The 23,458-nt window shown below is 36.4% G+C and overlaps 17 non-coding genes across 17 annotated transcripts; all 17 read left to right on the top strand.

Annotated features, from left to right (window-relative positions):
• Positions 1–82: 82 nt before the first annotated feature.
• LOC134698537 (U1 spliceosomal RNA) lies at positions 83–246 on the top strand. The gene has a single exon (XR_010103483.1). It is a non-coding gene; the product is annotated as a U1 spliceosomal RNA (small nuclear RNA).
• Positions 247–1,380: 1,134 nt separating this feature from the next.
• On the top strand, positions 1,381–1,544 carry LOC134698535 (U1 spliceosomal RNA). Its single transcript, XR_010103482.1, has one exon. It is a non-coding gene; the product is annotated as a U1 spliceosomal RNA (small nuclear RNA).
• A 1,133-nt stretch (positions 1,545–2,677) lies between these two features.
• LOC134698534 (U1 spliceosomal RNA) lies at positions 2,678–2,841 on the top strand. Its single transcript, XR_010103481.1, has one exon. It is a non-coding gene; the product is annotated as a U1 spliceosomal RNA (small nuclear RNA).
• A 1,133-nt stretch (positions 2,842–3,974) lies between these two features.
• LOC134698453 (U1 spliceosomal RNA) lies at positions 3,975–4,138 on the top strand. Its single transcript, XR_010103410.1, has one exon. It is a non-coding gene; the product is annotated as a U1 spliceosomal RNA (small nuclear RNA).
• Positions 4,139–5,271: 1,133 nt separating this feature from the next.
• Positions 5,272–5,435, top strand: LOC134698533 (U1 spliceosomal RNA). The gene has a single exon (XR_010103480.1). It is a non-coding gene; the product is annotated as a U1 spliceosomal RNA (small nuclear RNA).
• Positions 5,436–6,568: 1,133 nt separating this feature from the next.
• Positions 6,569–6,732, top strand: LOC134698532 (U1 spliceosomal RNA). Its single transcript, XR_010103479.1, has one exon. It is a non-coding gene; the product is annotated as a U1 spliceosomal RNA (small nuclear RNA).
• Positions 6,733–7,865: 1,133 nt separating this feature from the next.
• On the top strand, positions 7,866–8,029 carry LOC134698531 (U1 spliceosomal RNA). The gene has a single exon (XR_010103478.1). It is a non-coding gene; the product is annotated as a U1 spliceosomal RNA (small nuclear RNA).
• Positions 8,030–9,162: 1,133 nt separating this feature from the next.
• On the top strand, positions 9,163–9,326 carry LOC134698524 (U1 spliceosomal RNA). Its single transcript, XR_010103473.1, has one exon. It is a non-coding gene; the product is annotated as a U1 spliceosomal RNA (small nuclear RNA).
• A 1,133-nt stretch (positions 9,327–10,459) lies between these two features.
• Positions 10,460–10,623, top strand: LOC134698512 (U1 spliceosomal RNA). The gene has a single exon (XR_010103462.1). It is a non-coding gene; the product is annotated as a U1 spliceosomal RNA (small nuclear RNA).
• Positions 10,624–11,756: 1,133 nt separating this feature from the next.
• On the top strand, positions 11,757–11,920 carry LOC134698505 (U1 spliceosomal RNA). Its single transcript, XR_010103455.1, has one exon. It is a non-coding gene; the product is annotated as a U1 spliceosomal RNA (small nuclear RNA).
• Positions 11,921–13,056: 1,136 nt separating this feature from the next.
• Positions 13,057–13,220, top strand: LOC134698496 (U1 spliceosomal RNA). The gene has a single exon (XR_010103446.1). It is a non-coding gene; the product is annotated as a U1 spliceosomal RNA (small nuclear RNA).
• A 1,142-nt stretch (positions 13,221–14,362) lies between these two features.
• LOC134698485 (U1 spliceosomal RNA) lies at positions 14,363–14,526 on the top strand. Its single transcript, XR_010103435.1, has one exon. It is a non-coding gene; the product is annotated as a U1 spliceosomal RNA (small nuclear RNA).
• Positions 14,527–15,668: 1,142 nt separating this feature from the next.
• LOC134698474 (U1 spliceosomal RNA) lies at positions 15,669–15,832 on the top strand. Its single transcript, XR_010103429.1, has one exon. It is a non-coding gene; the product is annotated as a U1 spliceosomal RNA (small nuclear RNA).
• Positions 15,833–16,973: 1,141 nt separating this feature from the next.
• On the top strand, positions 16,974–17,137 carry LOC134698463 (U1 spliceosomal RNA). Its single transcript, XR_010103420.1, has one exon. It is a non-coding gene; the product is annotated as a U1 spliceosomal RNA (small nuclear RNA).
• A 1,141-nt stretch (positions 17,138–18,278) lies between these two features.
• LOC134698451 (U1 spliceosomal RNA) lies at positions 18,279–18,442 on the top strand. Its single transcript, XR_010103409.1, has one exon. It is a non-coding gene; the product is annotated as a U1 spliceosomal RNA (small nuclear RNA).
• A 1,141-nt stretch (positions 18,443–19,583) lies between these two features.
• Positions 19,584–19,747, top strand: LOC134698440 (U1 spliceosomal RNA). Its single transcript, XR_010103397.1, has one exon. It is a non-coding gene; the product is annotated as a U1 spliceosomal RNA (small nuclear RNA).
• Positions 19,748–20,889: 1,142 nt separating this feature from the next.
• On the top strand, positions 20,890–21,053 carry LOC134698429 (U1 spliceosomal RNA). Its single transcript, XR_010103386.1, has one exon. It is a non-coding gene; the product is annotated as a U1 spliceosomal RNA (small nuclear RNA).
• Positions 21,054–23,458: the final 2,405 nt, after the last annotated feature.

Raw genomic sequence — 23,458 nt, 5'->3', positions numbered from 1 at the left:
CGGCTGACTATAATATGTTCGAATACCTCTTTATAAAGTTACTCCTGATTTACTCAAATGGACAAATGTCAGATATCCAAGCATACTTACCTGGTACAGGGAGCACCGTGATCAAAAAGGCGGTCTCCCCAGGTCGAGGCCTTTCCATTGCACTCCGGTTAGGCTGAAGCCTGCGATTGCCCCAAATGTGGGCAACTCGGGTACGCAATTTTTTAGTGTGGGGGACTGCGTTCGCGCTATCCCCTGTTAATAAATCAAATGTAAAGAGAAGTTCCCAATAAATACTAAAACTTGAAACTGTTGTTAAACTTTTTCTTTGATACGCTGAGACTGTTCAGGAGTAGCGTAAATTATGATCGCAAACCGGTTTTCCACTCTTTTGTTTCATATCATTGTATTTCATCAATTTGAGTATACGATATAAAGAAGCAAATTAATTTCTCAGTCAGACAACTTGGTTTCTACACTTCATATAAGTAAGTTTTGTTTAAATCATTATCTCGTCATCCGTAAATTTCATGTTTTGCCTCTCCGTTTAAGTTACATAAAAAAAAAAATCCGCTTGCTACAAGTAAAAACTATAAATTAAGTTTGGAAGCTTATTCAATTTGCTTTACGATGAAAACAAGTTTTTGGTTGGCAAGTTATTTTTTTCTATTTGAAATAGTATGAAATTCAACTATACCTGTTAATTTGCATAAGAGGAAAATACGTGCATTTGATGAAAAGTGATGCCGTATTTTATTTGCCTGGCTATATTGAAAAAGCGGAAACTGCATGTGCAGCACGGACGGATTCAAGAAATAATCTCGCGACCTTTGTCGCCCTCCTTTATCAATTTTAAACGCAAATGATTGCTTTGCCGTCGATTTTTTTCCCCCGCACCAAATTGAGTAAATTTGATTTTAAAATTTTGCGCGTACACTGTAAAAATGGTAACTGAATTCGAAACAGAAGCAAACAGTGTTGTATGAACGAAAGGCAGTTACGAAATTGAAGCGACGAAGGAGGGAAAAACAATAAAGTTCTTGTTGGTTTTTTTTTCCTTTATTGCGGAGGAGTGAATTTTAAACAATTATTGATATTCCGTGTGAAAGCATCATGGCGATCTGAACGTACGTAGTACGTTTTTAATCCACAGAGTTATCCTACTTTATTTGGTCCCTTTCAACAAATCGTCCTGAAAAAGTGTCCCGGTCTTTAATACTCCAACGTGTTTCAATGAAATCAGTGGAAGGAGGCAAATGGCCCTCGATGCGAAGTCGATTTTTTTTATTGTATGTTTTAAATTGATGTATCGGCTGACTATAATATGTTCGAATACCTCTTTATAAAGTTACTCCTGATTTACTCAAATGGACAAATGTCAGATATCCAAGCATACTTACCTGGTACAGGGAGCACCGTGATCAAAAAGGCGGTCTCCCCAGGTCGAGGCCTTTCCATTGCACTCCGGTTAGGCTGAAGCCTGCGATTGCCCCAAATGTGGGCAACTCGGGTACGCAATTTTTTAGTGTGGGGGACTGCGTTCGCGCTATCCCCTGTTAATAAATCAAATGTAAAGAGAAGTTCCCAATAAATACTAAAACTTGAAACTGTTGTTAAACTTTTTCTTTGATACGCTGAGACTGTTCAGGAGTAGCGTAAATTATGATCGCAAACCGGTTTTCCACTCTTTTGTTTCATATCATTGTATTTCATCAATTTGAGTATACGATATAAAGAAGCAAATTAATTTCTCAGTCAGACAACTTGGTTTCTACACTTCATATAAGTAAGTTTTGTTTAAATCATTATCTCGTCATCCGTAAATTTCATGTTTTGCCTCTCCGTTTAAGTTACATAAAAAAAAAAATCCGCTTGCTACAAGTAAAAACTATAAATTAAGTTTGGAAGCTTATTCAATTTGCTTTACGATGAAAACAAGTTTTTGGTTGGCAAGTTATTTTTTTCTATTTGAAATAGTATGAAATTCAACTATACCTGTTAATTTGCATAAGAGGAAAATACGTGCATTTGATGAAAAGTGATGCCGTATTTTATTTGCCTGGCTATATTGAAAAAGCGGAAACTGCATGTGCAGCACGGACGGATTCAAGAAATAATCTCGCGACCTTTGTCGCCCTCCTTTATCAATTTTAAACGCAAATGATTGCTTTGCCGTCGATTTTTTTCCCCCGCACCAAATTGAGTAAATTTGATTTTAAAATTTTGCGCGTACACTGTAAAAATGGTAACTGAATTCGAAACAGAAGCAAACAGTGTTGTATGAACGAAAGGCAGTTACGAAATTGAAGCGACGAAGGAGGGAAAAACAATAAAGTTCTTGTTGGTTTTTTTTCCTTTATTGCGGAGGAGTGAATTTTAAACAATTATTGATATTCCGTGTGAAAGCATCATGGCGATCTGAACGTACGTAGTACGTTTTTAATCCACAGAGTTATCCTACTTTATTTGGTCCCTTTCAACAAATCGTCCTGAAAAAGTGTCCCGGTCTTTAATACTCCAACGTGTTTCAATGAAATCAGTGGAAGGAGGCAAATGGCCCTCGATGCGAAGTCGATTTTTTTTATTGTATGTTTTAAATTGATGTATCGGCTGACTATAATATGTTCGAATACCTCTTTATAAAGTTACTCCTGATTTACTCAAATGGACAAATGTCAGATATCCAAGCATACTTACCTGGTACAGGGAGCACCGTGATCAAAAAGGCGGTCTCCCCAGGTCGAGGCCTTTCCATTGCACTCCGGTTAGGCTGAAGCCTGCGATTGCCCCAAATGTGGGCAACTCGGGTACGCAATTTTTTAGTGTGGGGGACTGCGTTCGCGCTATCCCCTGTTAATAAATCAAATGTAAAGAGAAGTTCCCAATAAATACTAAAACTTGAAACTGTTGTTAAACTTTTTCTTTGATACGCTGAGACTGTTCAGGAGTAGCGTAAATTATGATCGCAAACCGGTTTTCCACTCTTTTGTTTCATATCATTGTATTTCATCAATTTGAGTATACGATATAAAGAAGCAAATTAATTTCTCAGTCAGACAACTTGGTTTCTACACTTCATATAAGTAAGTTTTGTTTAAATCATTATCTCGTCATCCGTAAATTTCATGTTTTGCCTCTCCGTTTAAGTTACATAAAAAAAAAAATCCGCTTGCTACAAGTAAAAACTATAAATTAAGTTTGGAAGCTTATTCAATTTGCTTTACGATGAAAACAAGTTTTTGGTTGGCAAGTTATTTTTTTCTATTTGAAATAGTATGAAATTCAACTATACCTGTTAATTTGCATAAGAGGAAAATACGTGCATTTGATGAAAAGTGATGCCGTATTTTATTTGCCTGGCTATATTGAAAAAGCGGAAACTGCATGTGCAGCACGGACGGATTCAAGAAATAATCTCGCGACCTTTGTCGCCCTCCTTTATCAATTTTAAACGCAAATGATTGCTTTGCCGTCGATTTTTTTCCCCCGCACCAAATTGAGTAAATTTGATTTTAAAATTTTGCGCGTACACTGTAAAAATGGTAACTGAATTCGAAACAGAAGCAAACAGTGTTGTATGAACGAAAGGCAGTTACGAAATTGAAGCGACGAAGGAGGGAAAAACAATAAAGTTCTTGTTGGTTTTTTTTCCTTTATTGCGGAGGAGTGAATTTTAAACAATTATTGATATTCCGTGTGAAAGCATCATGGCGATCTGAACGTACGTAGTACGTTTTTAATCCACAGAGTTATCCTACTTTATTTGGTCCCTTTCAACAAATCGTCCTGAAAAAGTGTCCCGGTCTTTAATACTCCAACGTGTTTCAATGAAATCAGTGGAAGGAGGCAAATGGCCCTCGATGCGAAGTCGATTTTTTTTATTGTATGTTTTAAATTGATGTATCGGCTGACTATAATATGTTCGAATACCTCTTTATAAAGTTACTCCTGATTTACTCAAATGGACAAATGTCAGATATCCAAGCATACTTACCTGGTACAGGAAGCACCGTGATCAAAAAGGCGGTCTCCCCAGGTCGAGGCCTTTCCATTGCACTCCGGTTAGGCTGAAGCCTGCGATTGCCCCAAATGTGGGCAACTCGGGTACGCAATTTTTTAGTGTGGGGGACTGCGTTCGCGCTATCCCCTGTTAATAAATCAAATGTAAAGAGAAGTTCCCAATAAATACTAAAACTTGAAACTGTTGTTAAACTTTTTCTTTGATACGCTGAGACTGTTCAGGAGTAGCGTAAATTATGATCGCAAACCGGTTTTCCACTCTTTTGTTTCATATCATTGTATTTCATCAATTTGAGTATACGATATAAAGAAGCAAATTAATTTCTCAGTCAGACAACTTGGTTTCTACACTTCATATAAGTAAGTTTTGTTTAAATCATTATCTCGTCATCCGTAAATTTCATGTTTTGCCTCTCCGTTTAAGTTACATAAAAAAAAAAATCCGCTTGCTACAAGTAAAAACTATAAATTAAGTTTGGAAGCTTATTCAATTTGCTTTACGATGAAAACAAGTTTTTGGTTGGCAAGTTATTTTTTTCTATTTGAAATAGTATGAAATTCAACTATACCTGTTAATTTGCATAAGAGGAAAATACGTGCATTTGATGAAAAGTGATGCCGTATTTTATTTGCCTGGCTATATTGAAAAAGCGGAAACTGCATGTGCAGCACGGACGGATTCAAGAAATAATCTCGCGACCTTTGTCGCCCTCCTTTATCAATTTTAAACGCAAATGATTGCTTTGCCGTCGATTTTTTTCCCCCGCACCAAATTGAGTAAATTTGATTTTAAAATTTTGCGCGTACACTGTAAAAATGGTAACTGAATTCGAAACAGAAGCAAACAGTGTTGTATGAACGAAAGGCAGTTACGAAATTGAAGCGACGAAGGAGGGAAAAACAATAAAGTTCTTGTTGGTTTTTTTTCCTTTATTGCGGAGGAGTGAATTTTAAACAATTATTGATATTCCGTGTGAAAGCATCATGGCGATCTGAACGTACGTAGTACGTTTTTAATCCACAGAGTTATCCTACTTTATTTGGTCCCTTTCAACAAATCGTCCTGAAAAAGTGTCCCGGTCTTTAATACTCCAACGTGTTTCAATGAAATCAGTGGAAGGAGGCAAATGGCCCTCGATGCGAAGTCGATTTTTTTTATTGTATGTTTTAAATTGATGTATCGGCTGACTATAATATGTTCGAATACCTCTTTATAAAGTTACTCCTGATTTACTCAAATGGACAAATGTCAGATATCCAAGCATACTTACCTGGTACAGGGAGCACCGTGATCAAAAAGGCGGTCTCCCCAGGTCGAGGCCTTTCCATTGCACTCCGGTTAGGCTGAAGCCTGCGATTGCCCCAAATGTGGGCAACTCGGGTACGCAATTTTTTAGTGTGGGGGACTGCGTTCGCGCTATCCCCTGTTAATAAATCAAATGTAAAGAGAAGTTCCCAATAAATACTAAAACTTGAAACTGTTGTTAAACTTTTTCTTTGATACGCTGAGACTGTTCAGGAGTAGCGTAAATTATGATCGCAAACCGGTTTTCCACTCTTTTGTTTCATATCATTGTATTTCATCAATTTGAGTATACGATATAAAGAAGCAAATTAATTTCTCAGTCAGACAACTTGGTTTCTACACTTCATATAAGTAAGTTTTGTTTAAATCATTATCTCGTCATCCGTAAATTTCATGTTTTGCCTCTCCGTTTAAGTTACATAAAAAAAAAAATCCGCTTGCTACAAGTAAAAACTATAAATTAAGTTTGGAAGCTTATTCAATTTGCTTTACGATGAAAACAAGTTTTTGGTTGGCAAGTTATTTTTTTCTATTTGAAATAGTATGAAATTCAACTATACCTGTTAATTTGCATAAGAGGAAAATACGTGCATTTGATGAAAAGTGATGCCGTATTTTATTTGCCTGGCTATATTGAAAAAGCGGAAACTGCATGTGCAGCACGGACGGATTCAAGAAATAATCTCGCGACCTTTGTCGCCCTCCTTTATCAATTTTAAACGCAAATGATTGCTTTGCCGTCGATTTTTTTCCCCCGCACCAAATTGAGTAAATTTGATTTTAAAATTTTGCGCGTACACTGTAAAAATGGTAACTGAATTCGAAACAGAAGCAAACAGTGTTGTATGAACGAAAGGCAGTTACGAAATTGAAGCGACGAAGGAGGGAAAAACAATAAAGTTCTTGTTGGTTTTTTTTCCTTTATTGCGGAGGAGTGAATTTTAAACAATTATTGATATTCCGTGTGAAAGCATCATGGCGATCTGAACGTACGTAGTACGTTTTTAATCCACAGAGTTATCCTACTTTATTTGGTCCCTTTCAACAAATCGTCCTGAAAAAGTGTCCCGGTCTTTAATACTCCAACGTGTTTCAATGAAATCAGTGGAAGGAGGCAAATGGCCCTCGATGCGAAGTCGATTTTTTTTATTGTATGTTTTAAATTGATGTATCGGCTGACTATAATATGTTCGAATACCTCTTTATAAAGTTACTCCTGATTTACTCAAATGGACAAATGTCAGATATCCAAGCATACTTACCTGGTACAGGGAGCACCGTGATCAAAAAGGCGGTCTCCCCAGGTCGAGGCCTTTCCATTGCACTCCGGTTAGGCTGAAGCCTGCGATTGCCCCAAATGTGGGCAACTCGGGTACGCAATTTTTTAGTGTGGGGGACTGCGTTCGCGCTATCCCCTGTTAATAAATCAAATGTAAAGAGAAGTTCCCAATAAATACTAAAACTTGAAACTGTTGTTAAACTTTTTCTTTGATACGCTGAGACTGTTCAGGAGTAGCGTAAATTATGATCGCAAACCGGTTTTCCACTCTTTTGTTTCATATCATTGTATTTCATCAATTTGAGTATACGATATAAAGAAGCAAATTAATTTCTCAGTCAGACAACTTGGTTTCTACACTTCATATAAGTAAGTTTTGTTTAAATCATTATCTCGTCATCCGTAAATTTCATGTTTTGCCTCTCCGTTTAAGTTACATAAAAAAAAAAATCCGCTTGCTACAAGTAAAAACTATAAATTAAGTTTGGAAGCTTATTCAATTTGCTTTACGATGAAAACAAGTTTTTGGTTGGCAAGTTATTTTTTTCTATTTGAAATAGTATGAAATTCAACTATACCTGTTAATTTGCATAAGAGGAAAATACGTGCATTTGATGAAAAGTGATGCCGTATTTTATTTGCCTGGCTATATTGAAAAAGCGGAAACTGCATGTGCAGCACGGACGGATTCAAGAAATAATCTCGCGACCTTTGTCGCCCTCCTTTATCAATTTTAAACGCAAATGATTGCTTTGCCGTCGATTTTTTTCCCCCGCACCAAATTGAGTAAATTTGATTTTAAAATTTTGCGCGTACACTGTAAAAATGGTAACTGAATTCGAAACAGAAGCAAACAGTGTTGTATGAACGAAAGGCAGTTACGAAATTGAAGCGACGAAGGAGGGAAAAACAATAAAGTTCTTGTTGGTTTTTTTTCCTTTATTGCGGAGGAGTGAATTTTAAACAATTATTGATATTCCGTGTGAAAGCATCATGGCGATCTGAACGTACGTAGTACGTTTTTAATCCACAGAGTTATCCTACTTTATTTGGTCCCTTTCAACAAATCGTCCTGAAAAAGTGTCCCGGTCTTTAATACTCCAACGTGTTTCAATGAAATCAGTGGAAGGAGGCAAATGGCCCTCGATGCGAAGTCGATTTTTTTTATTGTATGTTTTAAATTGATGTATCGGCTGACTATAATATGTTCGAATACCTCTTTATAAAGTTACTCCTGATTTACTCAAATGGACAAATGTCAGATATCCAAGCATACTTACCTGGTACAGGGAGCACCGTGATCAAAAAGGCGGTCTCCCCAGGTCGAGGCCTTTCCATTGCACTCCGGTTAGGCTGAAGCCTGCGATTGCCCCAAATGTGGGCAACTCGGGTACGCAATTTTTTAGTGTGGGGGACTGCGTTCGCGCTATCCCCTGTTAATAAATCAAATGTAAAGAGAAGTTCCCAATAAATACTAAAACTTGAAACTGTTGTTAAACTTTTTCTTTGATACGCTGAGACTGTTCAGGAGTAGCGTAAATTATGATCGCAAACCGGTTTTCCACTCTTTTGTTTCATATCATTGTATTTCATCAATTTGAGTATACGATATAAAGAAGCAAATTAATTTCTCAGTCAGACAACTTGGTTTCTACACTTCATATAAGTAAGTTTTGTTTAAATCATTATCTCGTCATCCGTAAATTTCATGTTTTGCCTCTCCGTTTAAGTTACATAAAAAAAAAAATCCGCTTGCTACAAGTAAAAACTATAAATTAAGTTTGGAAGCTTATTCAATTTGCTTTACGATGAAAACAAGTTTTTGGTTGGCAAGTTATTTTTTTCTATTTGAAATAGTATGAAATTCAACTATACCTGTTAATTTGCATAAGAGGAAAATACGTGCATTTGATGAAAAGTGATGCCGTATTTTATTTGCCTGGCTATATTGAAAAAGCGGAAACTGCATGTGCAGCACGGACGGATTCAAGAAATAATCTCGCGACCTTTGTCGCCCTCCTTTATCAATTTTAAACGCAAATGATTGCTTTGCCGTCGATTTTTTTCCCCCGCACCAAATTGAGTAAATTTGATTTTAAAATTTTGCGCGTACACTGTAAAAATGGTAACTGAATTCGAAACAGAAGCAAACAGTGTTGTATGAACGAAAGGCAGTTACGAAATTGAAGCGACGAAGGAGGGAAAAACAATAAAGTTCTTGTTGGTTTTTTTTCCTTTATTGCGGAGGAGTGAATTTTAAACAATTATTGATATTCCGTGTGAAAGCATCATGGCGATCTGAACGTACGTAGTACGTTTTTAATCCACAGAGTTATCCTACTTTATTTGGTCCCTTTCAACAAATCGTCCTGAAAAAGTGTCCCGGTCTTTAATACTCCAACGTGTTTCAATGAAATCAGTGGAAGGAGGCAAATGGCCCTCGATGCGAAGTCGATTTTTTTTATTGTATGTTTTAAATTGATGTATCGGCTGACTATAATATGTTCGAATACCTCTTTATAAAGTTACTCCTGATTTACTCAAATGGACAAATGTCAGATATCCAAGCATACTTACCTGGTACAGGGAGCACCGTGATCAAAAAGGCGGTCTCCCCAGGTCGAGGCCTTTCCATTGCACTCCGGTTAGGCTGAAGCCTGCGATTGCCCCAAATGTGGGCAACTCGGGTACGCAATTTTTTAGTGTGGGGGACTGCGTTCGCGCTATCCCCTGTTAATAAATCAAATGTAAAGAGAAGTTCCCAATAAATACTAAAACTTGAAACTGTTGTTAAACTTTTTCTTTGATACGCTGAGACTGTTCAGGAGTAGCGTAAATTATGATCGCAAACCGGTTTTCCACTCTTTTGTTTCATATCATTGTATTTCATCAATTTGAGTATACGATATAAAGAAGCAAATTAATTTCTCAGTCAGACAACTTGGTTTCTACACTTCATATAAGTAAGTTTTGTTTAAATCATTATCTCGTCATCCGTAAATTTCATGTTTTGCCTCTCCGTTTAAGTTACATAAAAAAAAAAATCCGCTTGCTACAAGTAAAAACTATAAATTAAGTTTGGAAGCTTATTCAATTTGCTTTACGATGAAAACAAGTTTTTGGTTGGCAAGTTATTTTTTTCTATTTGAAATAGTATGAAATTCAACTATACCTGTTAATTTGCATAAGAGGAAAATACGTGCATTTGATGAAAAGTGATGCCGTATTTTATTTGCCTGGCTATATTGAAAAAGCGGAAACTGCATGTGCAGCACGGACGGATTCAAGAAATAATCTCGCGACCTTTGTCGCCCTCCTTTATCAATTTTAAACGCAAATGATTGCTTTGCCGTCGATTTTTTTCCCCCGCACCAAATTGAGTAAATTTGATTTTAAAATTTTGCGCGTACACTGTAAAAATGGTAACTGAATTCGAAACAGAAGCAAACAGTGTTGTATGAACGAAAGGCAGTTACGAAATTGAAGCGACGAAGGAGGGAAAAACAATAAAGTTCTTGTTGGTTTTTTTTCCTTTATTGCGGAGGAGTGAATTTTAAACAATTATTGATATTCCGTGTGAAAGCATCATGGCGATCTGAACGTACGTAGTACGTTTTTAATCCACAGAGTTATCCTACTTTATTTGGTCCCTTTCAACAAATCGTCCTGAAAAAGTGTCCCGGTCTTTAATACTCCAACGTGTTTCAATGAAATCAGTGGAAGGAGGCAAATGGCCCTCGATGCGAAGTCGATTTTTTTTATTGTATGTTTTAAATTGATGTATCGGCTGACTATAATATGTTCGAATACCTCTTTATAAAGTTACTCCTGATTTACTCAAATGGACAAATGTCAGATATCCAAGCATACTTACCTGGTACAGGGAGCACCGTGATCAAAAAGGCGGTCTCCCCAGGTCGAGGCCTTTCCATTGCACTCCGGTTAGGCTGAAGCCTGCGATTGCCCCAAATGTGGGCAACTCGGGTACGCAATTTTTTAGTGTGGGGGACTGCGTTCGCGCTATCCCCTGTTAATAAATCAAATGTAAAGAGAAGTTCCCAATAAATACTAAAACTTGAAACTGTTGTTAAACTTTTTCTTTGATACGCTGAGACTGTTCAGGAGTAGCGTAAATTATGATCGCAAACCGGTTTTCCACTCTTTTGTTTCATATCATTGTATTTCATCAATTTGAGTATACGATATAAAGAAGCAAATTAATTTCTCAGTCAGACAACTTGGTTTCTACACTTCATATAAGTAAGTTTTGTTTAAATCATTATCTCGTCATCCGTAAATTTCATGTTTTGCCTCTCCGTTTAAGTTACATAAAAAAAAAAATCCGCTTGCTACAAGTAAAAACTATAAATTAAGTTTGGAAGCTTATTCAATTTGCTTTACGATGAAAACAAGTTTTTGGTTGGCAAGTTATTTTTTTCTATTTGAAATAGTATGAAATTCAACTATACCTGTTAATTTGCATAAGAGGAAAATACGTGCATTTGATGAAAAGTGATGCCGTATTTTATTTGCCTGGCTATATTGAAAAAGCGGAAACTGCATGTGCAGCACGGACGGATTCAAGAAATAATCTCGCGACCTTTGTCGCCCTCCTTTATCAATTTTAAACGCAAATGATTGCTTTGCCGTCGATTTTTTTCCCCCGCACCAAATTGAGTAAATTTGATTTTAAAATTTTGCGCGTACACTGTAAAAATGGTAACTGAATTCGAAACAGAAGCAAACAGTGTTGTATGAACGAAAGGCAGTTACGAAATTGAAGCGACGAAGGAGGGAAAAACAATAAAGTTCTTGTTGGTTTTTTTTCCTTTATTGCGGAGGAGTGAATTTTAAACAATTATTGATATTCCGTGTGAAAGCATCATGGCGATCTGAACGTACGTAGTACGTTTTTAATCCACAGAGTTATCCTACTTTATTTGGTCCCTTTCAACAAATCGTCCTGAAAAAGTGTCCCGGTCTTTAATACTCCAACGTGTTTCAATGAAATCAGTGGAAGGAGGCAAATGGCCCTCGATGCGAAGTCGATTTTTTTTATTGTATGTTTTAAATTGATGTATCGGCTGACTATAATATGTTCGAATACCTCTTTATAAAGTTACTCCTGATTTACTCAAATGGACAAATGTCAGATATCCAAGCATACTTACCTGGTACAGGGAGCACCGTGATCAAAAAGGCGGTCTCCCCAGGTCGAGGCCTTTCCATTGCACTCCGGTTAGGCTGAAGCCTGCGATTGCCCCAAATGTGGGCAACTCGGGTACGCAATTTTTTAGTGTGGGGGACTGCGTTCGCGCTATCCCCTGTTAATAAATCAAATGTAAAGAGAAGTTCCCAATAAATACTAAAACTTGAAACTGTTGTTAAACTTTTTCTTTGATACGCTGAGACTGTTCAGGAGTAGCGTAAATTGTGATCGCAAACCGGTTTTCCACTCTTTTGTTTCATATCATTGTATCTCATCAATTTGAGTATACGATATAAAGAAGCAAATTAATTTCTCAGTCAGACAACTTGGTTTCTACACTTCATATAAGTAAGTTTTGTTTTAAATTATTATCTCGTCATCCGTAAATTTCATGTTTTGCCTCTCCGTTTAAGTTACATAAAAAAAAAATCCGCTTGCTACAAGTAAAAACTATAAATTAAGTTTGGAAGCTTATTCAATTTGCTTTACGATGAAAACAAGTTTTTGGTTTGCAAGTTATTTTTTCTATTTGAAATAATATGAAATTCAACTATACCTGTTAATTTGCATAAGAGGAAAATACGTGCATTTGATGAAAAGTGATGCCGTATTTTATTTGCCTGGCTATATCGAAAAAGCGGAAACTGCATGTGCAGCACGGACGGATTCAAGAAATAATCCCGCGACCTTTGTCGCCCTCCTTTATCAATTTTAAACGCAAATGATTGCTTTGCCGTCGATTTTTTTTTATCCCCACACCAAATTGAGTAAATTTGATTTTAAAATTTTGCGCGTACACTGTAAAAATGGTAACTGAATTCGAAACAGAAGCAAACAGTGTTGTATGAACGAAAGGCAGTTACGAAATTGAAGCGACGAAGGAGGGAAAAACAATAAAGTTCTTGTTGGTTTTTTTTTCCTTTATTGCGGAGGAGTGAATTTTAAACAATTATTGATATTCCGTGTGAAAGCATCATGGCGATCTGAACGTACGTAGTACGTTTTTAATCCACAGAGTTATCCTACTTTATTTGGTCCCTTTCAACAAATCGTCCTGAAAAAGTGTCCCGGTCTTTAATACACCAACGTGTTTCAATGAAATCAGTGGAAGGAGGCAAATGACCCTCGATGCGAAGTCGATTTTTTTTATTGTATGTTTTAAATTGATGTATCGGCTGACTATAATATGTTCGAATACCTCTTTATAAAGTTACTCCTGATTTACTCAAGTGGACAAATGTCAGATATCCAAGCATACTTACCTGGTACAGGGAGCACCGTGATCAAAAAGGCGGTCTCCCCAGGTCGAGGCCTTTCCATTGCACTCCGGTTAGGCTGAAGCCTGCGATTGCCCCAAATGTGGGCAACTCGGGTACGCAATTTTTTAGTGTGGGGGACTGCGTTCGCGCTATCCCCTGTTAATAAATCAAATGTAAAGAGAAGTTCCCAATAAATACTAAAACTTGAAACTGTTGTTAAACTTTTTCTTTGATACGCTGAGACTGTTCAGGAGTAGCGTAAATTGTGATCGCAAACCGGTTTTCCACTCTTTTGTTTCATATCATTGTATCTCATCAATTTGAGTATACGATATAAAGAAAAGAAGCAAATTAATTTCTCAGTCAGACAACTTGGTTTCTACACTTCATATAAGTAAGTTTTGTTTTAAATTATTATCTCGTCATCCGTAAATTTCATGTTTTGCCTCTCCGTTTAAGTTACATAAAAAAAAAAATCCGCTTGCTACAAGTAAAAACTATAAATTAAGTTTGGAAGCTTATTCAATTTGCTTTACGATGAAAACAAGTTTTTGGTTTGCAAGTTATTTTTTCTATTTGAAATAATATGAAATTCAACTATACCTGTTAATTTGCATAAGAGGAAAATACGTGCATTTGATGAAAAGTGATGCCGTATTTTATTTGCCTGGCTATATCGAAAAAGCGGAAACTGCATGTGCAGCACGGACGGATTCAAGAAATAATCCCGCGACCTTTGTCGCCCTCCTTTATCAATTTTAAACGCAAATGATTGCTTTGCCGTCGATTTTTTTTTATCCCCACACCAAATTGAGTAAATTTGATTTTAAAATTTTGCGCGTACACTGTAAAAATGGTAACTGAATTCGAAACAGAAGCAAACAGTGTTGTATGAACGAAAGGCAGTTACGAAATTGAAGCGACGAAGGAGGGAAAAACAATAAAGTTCTTGTTGGTTTTTTTTTCCTTTATTGCGGAGGAGTGAATTTTAAACAATTATTGATATTCCGTGTGAAAGCATCATGGCGATCTGAACGTACGTAGTACGTTTTTAATCCACAGAGTTATCCTACTTTATTTGGTCCCTTTCAACAAATCGTCCTGAAAAAGTGTCCCGGTCTTTAATACACCAACGTGTTTCAATGAAATCAGTGGAAGGAGGCAAATGACCCTCGATGCGAAGTCGATTTTTTTTATTGTATGTTTTAAATTGATGTATCGGCTGACTATAATATGTTCGAATACCTCTTTATAAAGTTACTCCTGATTTACTCAAGTGGACAAATGTCAGATATCCAAGCATACTTACCTGGTACAGGGAGCACCGTGATCAAAAAGGCGGTCTCCCCAGGTCGAGGCCTTTCCATTGCACTCCGGTTAGGCTGAAGCCTGCGATTGCCCCAAATGTGGGCAACTCGGGTACGCAATTTTTTAGTGTGGGGGACTGCGTTCGCGCTATCCCCTGTTAATAAATCAAATGTAAAGAGAAGTTCCCAATAAATACTAAAACTTGAAACTGTTGTTAAACTTTTTCTTTGATACGCTGAGACTGTTCAGGAGTAGCGTAAATTGTGATCGCAAACCGGTTTTCCACTCTTTTGTTTCATATCATTGTATCTCATCAATTTGAGTATACGATATAAAGAAAAGAAGCAAATTAATTTCTCAGTCAGACAACTTGGTTTCTACACTTCATATAAGTAAGTTTTGTTTTAAATTATTATCTCGTCATCCGTAAATTTCATGTTTTGCCTCTCCGTTTAAGTTACATAAAAAAAAAAATCCGCTTGCTACAAGTAAAAACTATAAATTAAGTTTGGAAGCTTATTCAATTTGCTTTACGATGAAAACAAGTTTTTGGTTTGCAAGTTATTTTTTCTATTTGAAATAATATGAAATTCAACTATACCTGTTAATTTGCATAAGAGGAAAATACGTGCATTTGATGAAAAGTGATGCCGTATTTTATTTGCCTGGCTATATCGAAAAAGCGGAAACTGCATGTGCAGCACGGACGGATTCAAGAAATAATCCCGCGACCTTTGTCGCCCTCCTTTATCAATTTTAAACGCAAATGATTGCTTTGCCGTCGATTTTTTTTTATCCCCACACCAAATTGAGTAAATTTGATTTTAAAATTTTGCGCGTACACTGTAAAAATGGTAACTGAATTCGAAACAGAAGCAAACAGTGTTGTATGAACGAAAGGCAGTTACGAAATTGAAGCGACGAAGGAGGGAAAAACAATAAAGTTCTTGTTGGTTTTTTTTTCCTTTATTGCGGAGGAGTGAATTTTAAACAATTATTGATATTCCGTGTGAAAGCATCATGGCGATCTGAACGTACGTAGTACGTTTTTAATCCACAGAGTTATCCTACTTTATTTGGTCCCTTTCAACAAATCGTCCTGAAAAAGTGTCCCGGTCTTTAATACACCAACGTGTTTCAATGAAATCAGTGGAAGGAGGCAAATGACCCTCGATGCGAAGTCGATTTTTTTTATTGTATGTTTTAAATTGATGTATCGGCTGACTATAATATGTTCGAATACCTCTTTATAAAGTTACTCCTGATTTACTCAAATGGACAAATGTCAGATATCCAAGCATACTTACCTGGTACAGGGAGCACCGTGATCAAAAAGGCGGTCTCCCCAGGTCGAGGCCTTTCCATTGCACTCCGGTTAGGCTGAAGCCTGCGATTGCCCCAAATGTGGGCAACTCGGGTACGCAATTTTTTAGTGTGGGGGACTGCGTTCGCGCTATCCCCTGTTAATAAATCAAATGTAAAGAGAAGTTCCCAATAAATACTAAAACTTGAAACTGTTGTTAAACTTTTTCTTTGATACGCTGAGACTGTTCAGGAGTAGCGTAAATTGTGATCGCAAACCGGTTTTCCACTCTTTTGTTTCATATCATTGTATCTCATCAATTTGAGTATACGATATAAAGAAAAGAAGCAAATTAATTTCTCAGTCAGACAACTTGGTTTCTACACTTCATATAAGTAAGTTTTGTTTTAAATTATTATCTCGTCATCCGTAAATTTCATGTTTTGCCTCTCCGTTTAAGTTACATAAAAAAAAAATCCGCTTGCTACAAGTAAAAACTATAAATTAAGTTTGGAAGCTTATTCAATTTGCTTTACGATGAAAACAAGTTTTTGGTTTGCAAGTTATTTTTTCTATTTGAAATAATATGAAATTCAACTATACCTGTTAATTTGCATAAGAGGAAAATACGTGCATTTGATGAAAAGTGATGCCGTATTTTATTTGCCTGGCTATATCGAAAAAGCGGAAACTGCATGTGCAGCACGGACGGATTCAAGAAATAATCCCGCGACCTTTGTCGCCCTCCTTTATCAATTTTAAACGCAAATGATTGCTTTGCCGTCGATTTTTTTTTATCCCCACACCAAATTGAGTAAATTTGATTTTAAAATTTTGCGCGTACACTGTAAAAATGGTAACTGAATTCGAAACAGAAGCAAACAGTGTTGTATGAACGAAAGGCAGTTACGAAATTGAAGCGACGAAGGAGGGAAAAACAATAAAGTTCTTGTTGGTTTTTTTTTCCTTTATTGCGGAGGAGTGAATTTTAAACAATTATTGATATTCCGTGTGAAAGCATCATGGCGATCTGAACGTACGTAGTACGTTTTTAATCCACAGAGTTATCCTACTTTATTTGGTCCCTTTCAACAAATCGTCCTGAAAAAGTGTCCCGGTCTTTAATACACCAACGTGTTTCAATGAAATCAGTGGAAGGAGGCAAATGACCCTCGATGCGAAGTCGATTTTTTTTATTGTATGTTTTAAATTGATGTATCGGCTGACTATAATATGTTCGAATACCTCTTTATAAAGTTACTCCTGATTTACTCAAATGGACAAATGTCAGATATCCAAGCATACTTACCTGGTACAGGGAGCACCGTGATCAAAAAGGCGGTCTCCCCAGGTCGAGGCCTTTCCATTGCACTCCGGTTAGGCTGAAGCCTGCGATTGCCCCAAATGTGGGCAACTCGGGTACGCAATTTTTTAGTGTGGGGGACTGCGTTCGCGCTATCCCCTGTTAATAAATCAAATGTAAAGAGAAGTTCCCAATAAATACTAAAACTTGAAACTGTTGTTAAACTTTTTCTTTGATACGCTGAGACTGTTCAGGAGTAGCGTAAATTGTGATCGCAAACCGGTTTTCCACTCTTTTGTTTCATATCATTGTATCTCATCAATTTGAGTATACGATATAAAGAAAAGAAGCAAATTAATTTCTCAGTCAGACAACTTGGTTTCTACACTTCATATAAGTAAGTTTTGTTTTAAATTATTATCTCGTCATCCGTAAATTTCATGTTTTGCCTCTCCGTTTAAGTTACATAAAAAAAAAATCCGCTTGCTACAAGTAAAAACTATAAATTAAGTTTGGAAGCTTATTCAATTTGCTTTACGATGAAAACAAGTTTTTGGTTTGCAAGTTATTTTTTCTATTTGAAATAATATGAAATTCAACTATACCTGTTAATTTGCATAAGAGGAAAATACGTGCATTTGATGAAAAGTGATGCCGTATTTTATTTGCCTGGCTATATCGAAAAAGCGGAAACTGCATGTGCAGCACGGACGGATTCAAGAAATAATCCCGCGACCTTTGTCGCCCTCCTTTATCAATTTTAAACGCAAATGATTGCTTTGCCGTCGATTTTTTTTTATCCCCACACCAAATTGAGTAAATTTGATTTTAAAATTTTGCGCGTACACTGTAAAAATGGTAACTGAATTCGAAACAGAAGCAAACAGTGTTGTATGAACGAAAGGCAGTTACGAAATTGAAGCGACGAAGGAGGGAAAAACAATAAAGTTCTTGTTGGTTTTTTTTTCCTTTATTGCGGAGGAGTGAATTTTAAACAATTATTGATCTTCCGTGTGAAAGCATCATGGCGATCTGAACGTACGTAGTACGTTTTTAATCCACAGAGTTATCCTACTTTATTTGGTCCCTTTCAACAAATCGTCCTGAAAAAGTGTCCCGGTCTTTAATACACCAACGTGTTTCAATGAAATCAGTGGAAGGAGGCAAATGACCCTCGATGCGAAGTCGATTTTTTTTATTGTATGTTTTAAATTGATGTATCGGCTGACTATAATATGTTCGAATACCTCTTTATAAAGTTACTCCTGATTTACTCAAATGGACAAATGTCAGATATCCAAGCATACTTACCTGGTACAGGGAGCACCGTGATCAAAAAGGCGGTCTCCCCAGGTCGAGGCCTTTCCATTGCACTCCGGTTAGGCTGAAGCCTGCGATTGCCCCAAATGTGGGCAACTCGGGTACGCAATTTTTTAGTGTGGGGGACTGCGTTCGCGCTATCCCCTGTTAATAAATCAAATGTAAAGAGAAGTTCCCAATAAATACTAAAACTTGAAACTGTTGTTAAACTTTTTCTTTGATACGCTGAGACTGTTCAGGAGTAGCGTAAATTGTGATCGCAAACCGGTTTTCCACTCTTTTGTTTCATATCATTGTATCTCATCAATTTGAGTATACGATATAAAGAAAAGAAGCAAATTAATTTCTCAGTCAGACAACTTGGTTTCTACACTTCATATAAGTAAGTTTTGTTTTAAATTATTATCTCGTCATCCGTAAATTTCATGTTTTGCCTCTCCGTTTAAGTTACATAAAAAAAAAATCCGCTTGCTACAAGTAAAAACTATAAATTAAGTTTGGAAGCTTATTCAATTTGCTTTACGATGAAAACAAGTTTTTGGTTTGCAAGTTATTTTTTCTATTTGAAATAATATGAAATTCAACTATACCTGTTAATTTGCATAAGAGGAAAATACGTGCATTTGATGAAAAGTGATGCCGTATTTTATTTGCCTGGCTATATCGAAAAAGCGGAAACTGCATGTGCAGCACGGACGGATTCAAGAAATAATCCCGCGACCTTTGTCGCCCTCCTTTATCAATTTTAAACGCAAATGATTGCTTTGCCGTCGATTTTTTTTTATCCCCACACCAAATTGAGTAAATTTGATTTTAAAATTTTGCGCGTACACTGTAAAAATGGTAACTGAATTCGAAACAGAAGCAAACAGTGTTGTATGAACGAAAGGCAGTTACGAAATTGAAGCAACGAAGGAGGGAAAAACAATAAAGTTCTTGTTGGTTTTTTTTTCCTTTATTGCGGAGGAGTGAATTTTAAACAATTATTGATCTTCCGTGTGAAAGCATCATGGCGATCTGAACGTACGTAGTACGTTTTTAATCCACAGAGTTATCCTACTTTATTTGGTCCCTTTCAACAAATCGTCCTGAAAAAGTGTCCCGGTCTTTAATACACCAACGTGTTTCAATGAAATCAGTGGAAGGAGGCAAATGACCCTCGATGCGAAGTCGATTTTTTTTATTGTATGTTTTAAATTGATGTATCGGCTGACTATAATATGTTCGAATACCTCTTTATAAAGTTACTCCTGATTTACTCAAGTGGACAAATGTCAGATATCCAAGCATACTTACCTGGTACAGGGAGCACCGTGATCAAAAAGGCGGTCTCCCCAGGTCGAGGCCTTTCCATTGCACTCCGGTTAGGCTGAAGCCTGCGATTGCCCCAAATGTGGGCAACTCGGGTACGCAATTTTTTAGTGTGGGGGACTGCGTTCGCGCTATCCCCTGTTAATAAATCAAATGTAAAGAGAAGTTCCCAATAAATACTAAAACTTGAAACTGTTGTTAAACTTTTTCTTTGATACGCTGAGACTGTTCAGGAGTAGCGTAAATTGTGATCGCAAACCGGTTTTCCACTCTTTTGTTTCATATCATTGTATCTCATCAATTTGAGTATACGATATAAAGAAAAGAAGCAAATTAATTTCTCAGTCAGACAACTTGGTTTCTACACTTCATATAAGTAAGTTTTGTTTTAAATTATTATCTCGTCATCCGTAAATTTCATGTTTTGCCTCTCCGTTTAAGTTACATAAAAAAAAAATCCGCTTGCTACAAGTAAAAACTATAAATTAAGTTTGGAAGCTTATTCAATTTGCTTTACGATGAAAACAAGTTTTTGGTTTGCAAGTTATTTTTTCTATTTGAAATAATATGAAATTCAACTATACCTGTTAATTTGCATAAGAGGAAAATACGTGCATTTGATGAAAAGTGATGCCGTATTTTATTTGCCTGGCTATATCGAAAAAGCGGAAACTGCATGTGCAGCACGGACGGATTCAAGAAATAATCCCGCGACCTTTGTCGCCCTCCTTTATCAATTTTAAACGCAAATGATTGCTTTGCCGTCGATTTTTTTTTTATCCCCACACCAAATTGAGTAAATTTGATTTTAAAATTTTGCGCGTACACTGTAAAAATGGTAACTGAATTCGAAACAGAAGCAAACAGTGTTGTATGAACGAAAGGCAGTTACGAAATTGAAGCGACGAAGGAGGGAAAAACAATAAAGTTCTTGTTGGTTTTTTTTTCCTTTATTGCGGAGGAGTGAATTTTAAACAATTATTGATATTCCGTGTGAAAGCATCATGGCGATCTGAACGTACGTAGTACGTTTTTAATCCACAGAGTTATCCTACTTTATTTGGTCCCTTTCAACAAATCGTCCTGAAAAAGTGTCCCGGTCTTTAATACACCAACGTGTTTCAATGAAATCAGTGGAAGGAGGCAAATGACCCTCGATGCGAAGTCGATTTTTTTTATTGTATGTTTTAAATTGATGTATCGGCTGACTATAATATGTTCGAATACCTCTTTATAAAGTTACTCCTGATTTACTCAAGTGGACAAATGTCAGATATCCAAGCATACTTACCTGGTACAGGGAGCACCGTGATCAAAAAGGCGGTCTCCCCAGGTCGAGGCCTTTCCATTGCACTCCGGTTAGGCTGAAGCCTGCGATTGCCCCAAATGTGGGCAACTCGGGTACGCAATTTTTTAGTGTGGGGGACTGCGTTCGCGCTATCCCCTGTTAATAAATCAAATGTAAAGAGAAGTTCCCAATAAATACTAAAACTTGAAACTGTTGTTAAACTTTTTCTTTGATACGCTGAGACTGTTCAGGAGTAGCGTAAATTGTGATCGCAAACCGGTTTTCCACTCTTTTGTTTCATATCATTGTATTTCATCAATTTGAGTATACGATATAAAGAAGCAAATTAATTTCTCAGTCAGACAACTTGGTTTCTACACTTCATATCAGTAAGTTTTGTTTTAAATTATTATCTCGTCATCCGTAAATTTCAAGTTTTGCCTCTCCATTTAAGTAACATGAAAAAAAATCCGCTTGTTACAAGTAAAAACTATAAATTAAGTTTGAAAGCTTATTCAATTTGCTTTACGATGAAAACAAGTTTTTGATTGGCAAATTATTTTTTCTATTTGAAATAATATGAAATTCAACTATACCGGGTAAATTGCATAAGAGGAAAATACGTGCATTTGATGAAAAGTGATGCCGTATTTTATTTGCCTGGCTATATTGAACTAGAGGCTCTAAAGAGCCTGTGTCGCTCACCTTGGTCTATGTGCATATTAAACAAAGGACACAAATGGATTCATGACAAAATTGTATTTTGGTGATGGTGATGTGTTTGAAGTTCTTACTTTACTGAACGATTTTGCTTCTTTCAATTATATTTATAATGAACTTTGCCCGTTAGTAACAGAGAACTATATTTGGTTAAAATTTACATAAATTTACCAAATTAATGAAAATTGTTAAAAATTGACTATAAAGGGCAATAACTCCTTAAGAACGGTCAATTTACCATTTAGGTCATGTTGACTTATTTGTAGATCTTACTTTGCTGAACATTATTGCTGTTTACAGTTTATCGCTATCTATAATAGTATTCAAGATAACCAAAAACAGTAAAATTCCTTTAAAAATTTCCAATTGGAGGGCAGCAACCCAACAACCAGTTGTCCAATTCATTTGAAAAATTCAGGGCAGATAAATGTTGATTTGATTAACAATTTAACTTCTTGTCAGATTTGCTCTATATGCTTTGGTTTTTGAGTTATAAGCCAATAACTGCATTTTACCCCTATGTTCTATTTTTAGCCGTGGCGGCCATCTTGGTTGGTTGACCAGGTCACGCCACACATTATTTAAACTAGATACCCCAAAGATGATTGTGGCCTAGTAGTTTCAGTGGAGATTTTTGTAAAAGATTACTTACATTTATGAAAAATGGTTAAAAATTGACTATAAAGGGCATTAACTCCTAAAGGGGTCAACTGACCATTTCGGTCATGTAGACTTATTTGTAAAACTAGCTTTGCTGAACATTATTGATGTTTACAGTTTATTTCTATCTATAATTATATTCAAGATAATAACCAAAAACAGCAAAATTTCCTCAAAATTACCAATTCAGGGGCAGCAACCCAACAACGGGTTGACTGATACAACTGAAAATTTCAGGGCAGATAGATCTTGACCTGATAAACATTTTTACCCCATGTCAGATTTCCTCAAAATGCTTTGGTTTTTGAGTTATAAGCCAATAACTGCATTTTACCCCTATGTTCTATTTTTAGCCGTGGCGGCCATCTTGGTTGGTTGACCAGGTCACGCCACACATTTTTTAAACTAGATACCCCAAAGATGATTGTGGCCAAGTTTGGATTAATTTGGCCCAGTAGTTTCAGAGGAGAAGATTTTTGTAAAAGATTACTTTAATTTACGAAAAATGGTTAAAAATTGACTATAAAGGACAATAACTCCTAAACGGGTCAACTGACTATTTTGGTCATGTTGACTTATTTGTAGATCTTACTTTGCTGAACATTATTGCTGTTTACAGTTTATCTCTATCTATAATAATATTCAAGATAATAACCAAAAACAGCAAAATTTCCTCAAAATTACCAATTCAGGGGCAGCAACCCAACAACCGATTGACCGATTCATCTGAAAATTTCAGGGCAGATAGATCTTGACCTGATAAACATGTTTGCCCCATGTCAGATTTGCTCTAAATGCTTTGGTTTTTGAGTTATAAGCCAAAAACTGCATTTTACCCCTATGTTCTATTTTTAGCCGTAGCGGCCATCTTGGTTGGTTGACTGGGTCACGCCACACATTTTTTAAACTAGATACCCTAATGATGATTGTGGCCAAGTTTGGTTTGATTTGGCCCAGTAGTTTCAGAGGAGAAGATTTTTGTAAAAGATTACTTTAATTTACAAACTAGAGGCTCCAAAGAGCCTGTGTCGCTCACCTTGGTCTATGTGAATTATAAACAAAGGAAGCAGATGGATTCATGACAAAATTGTGTTTTGGTGATGGTGATGTGTTTGTACATCTTACTTTACTAGTCTTGCTGCTTACATTTATCTCTATCTATAATGAACTTGGCCCAGTAGTTT

The sequence above is a fragment of the Mytilus trossulus genome, chromosome 14 (genome assembly GCF_036588685.1).
Source record: "Mytilus trossulus isolate FHL-02 chromosome 14, PNRI_Mtr1.1.1.hap1, whole genome shotgun sequence".
NCBI classification, from domain to species: Eukaryota; Metazoa; Mollusca; class Bivalvia; order Mytilida; family Mytilidae; genus Mytilus; species Mytilus trossulus.
This window is presented reverse-complemented; position numbering and strand designations above follow the sequence as displayed.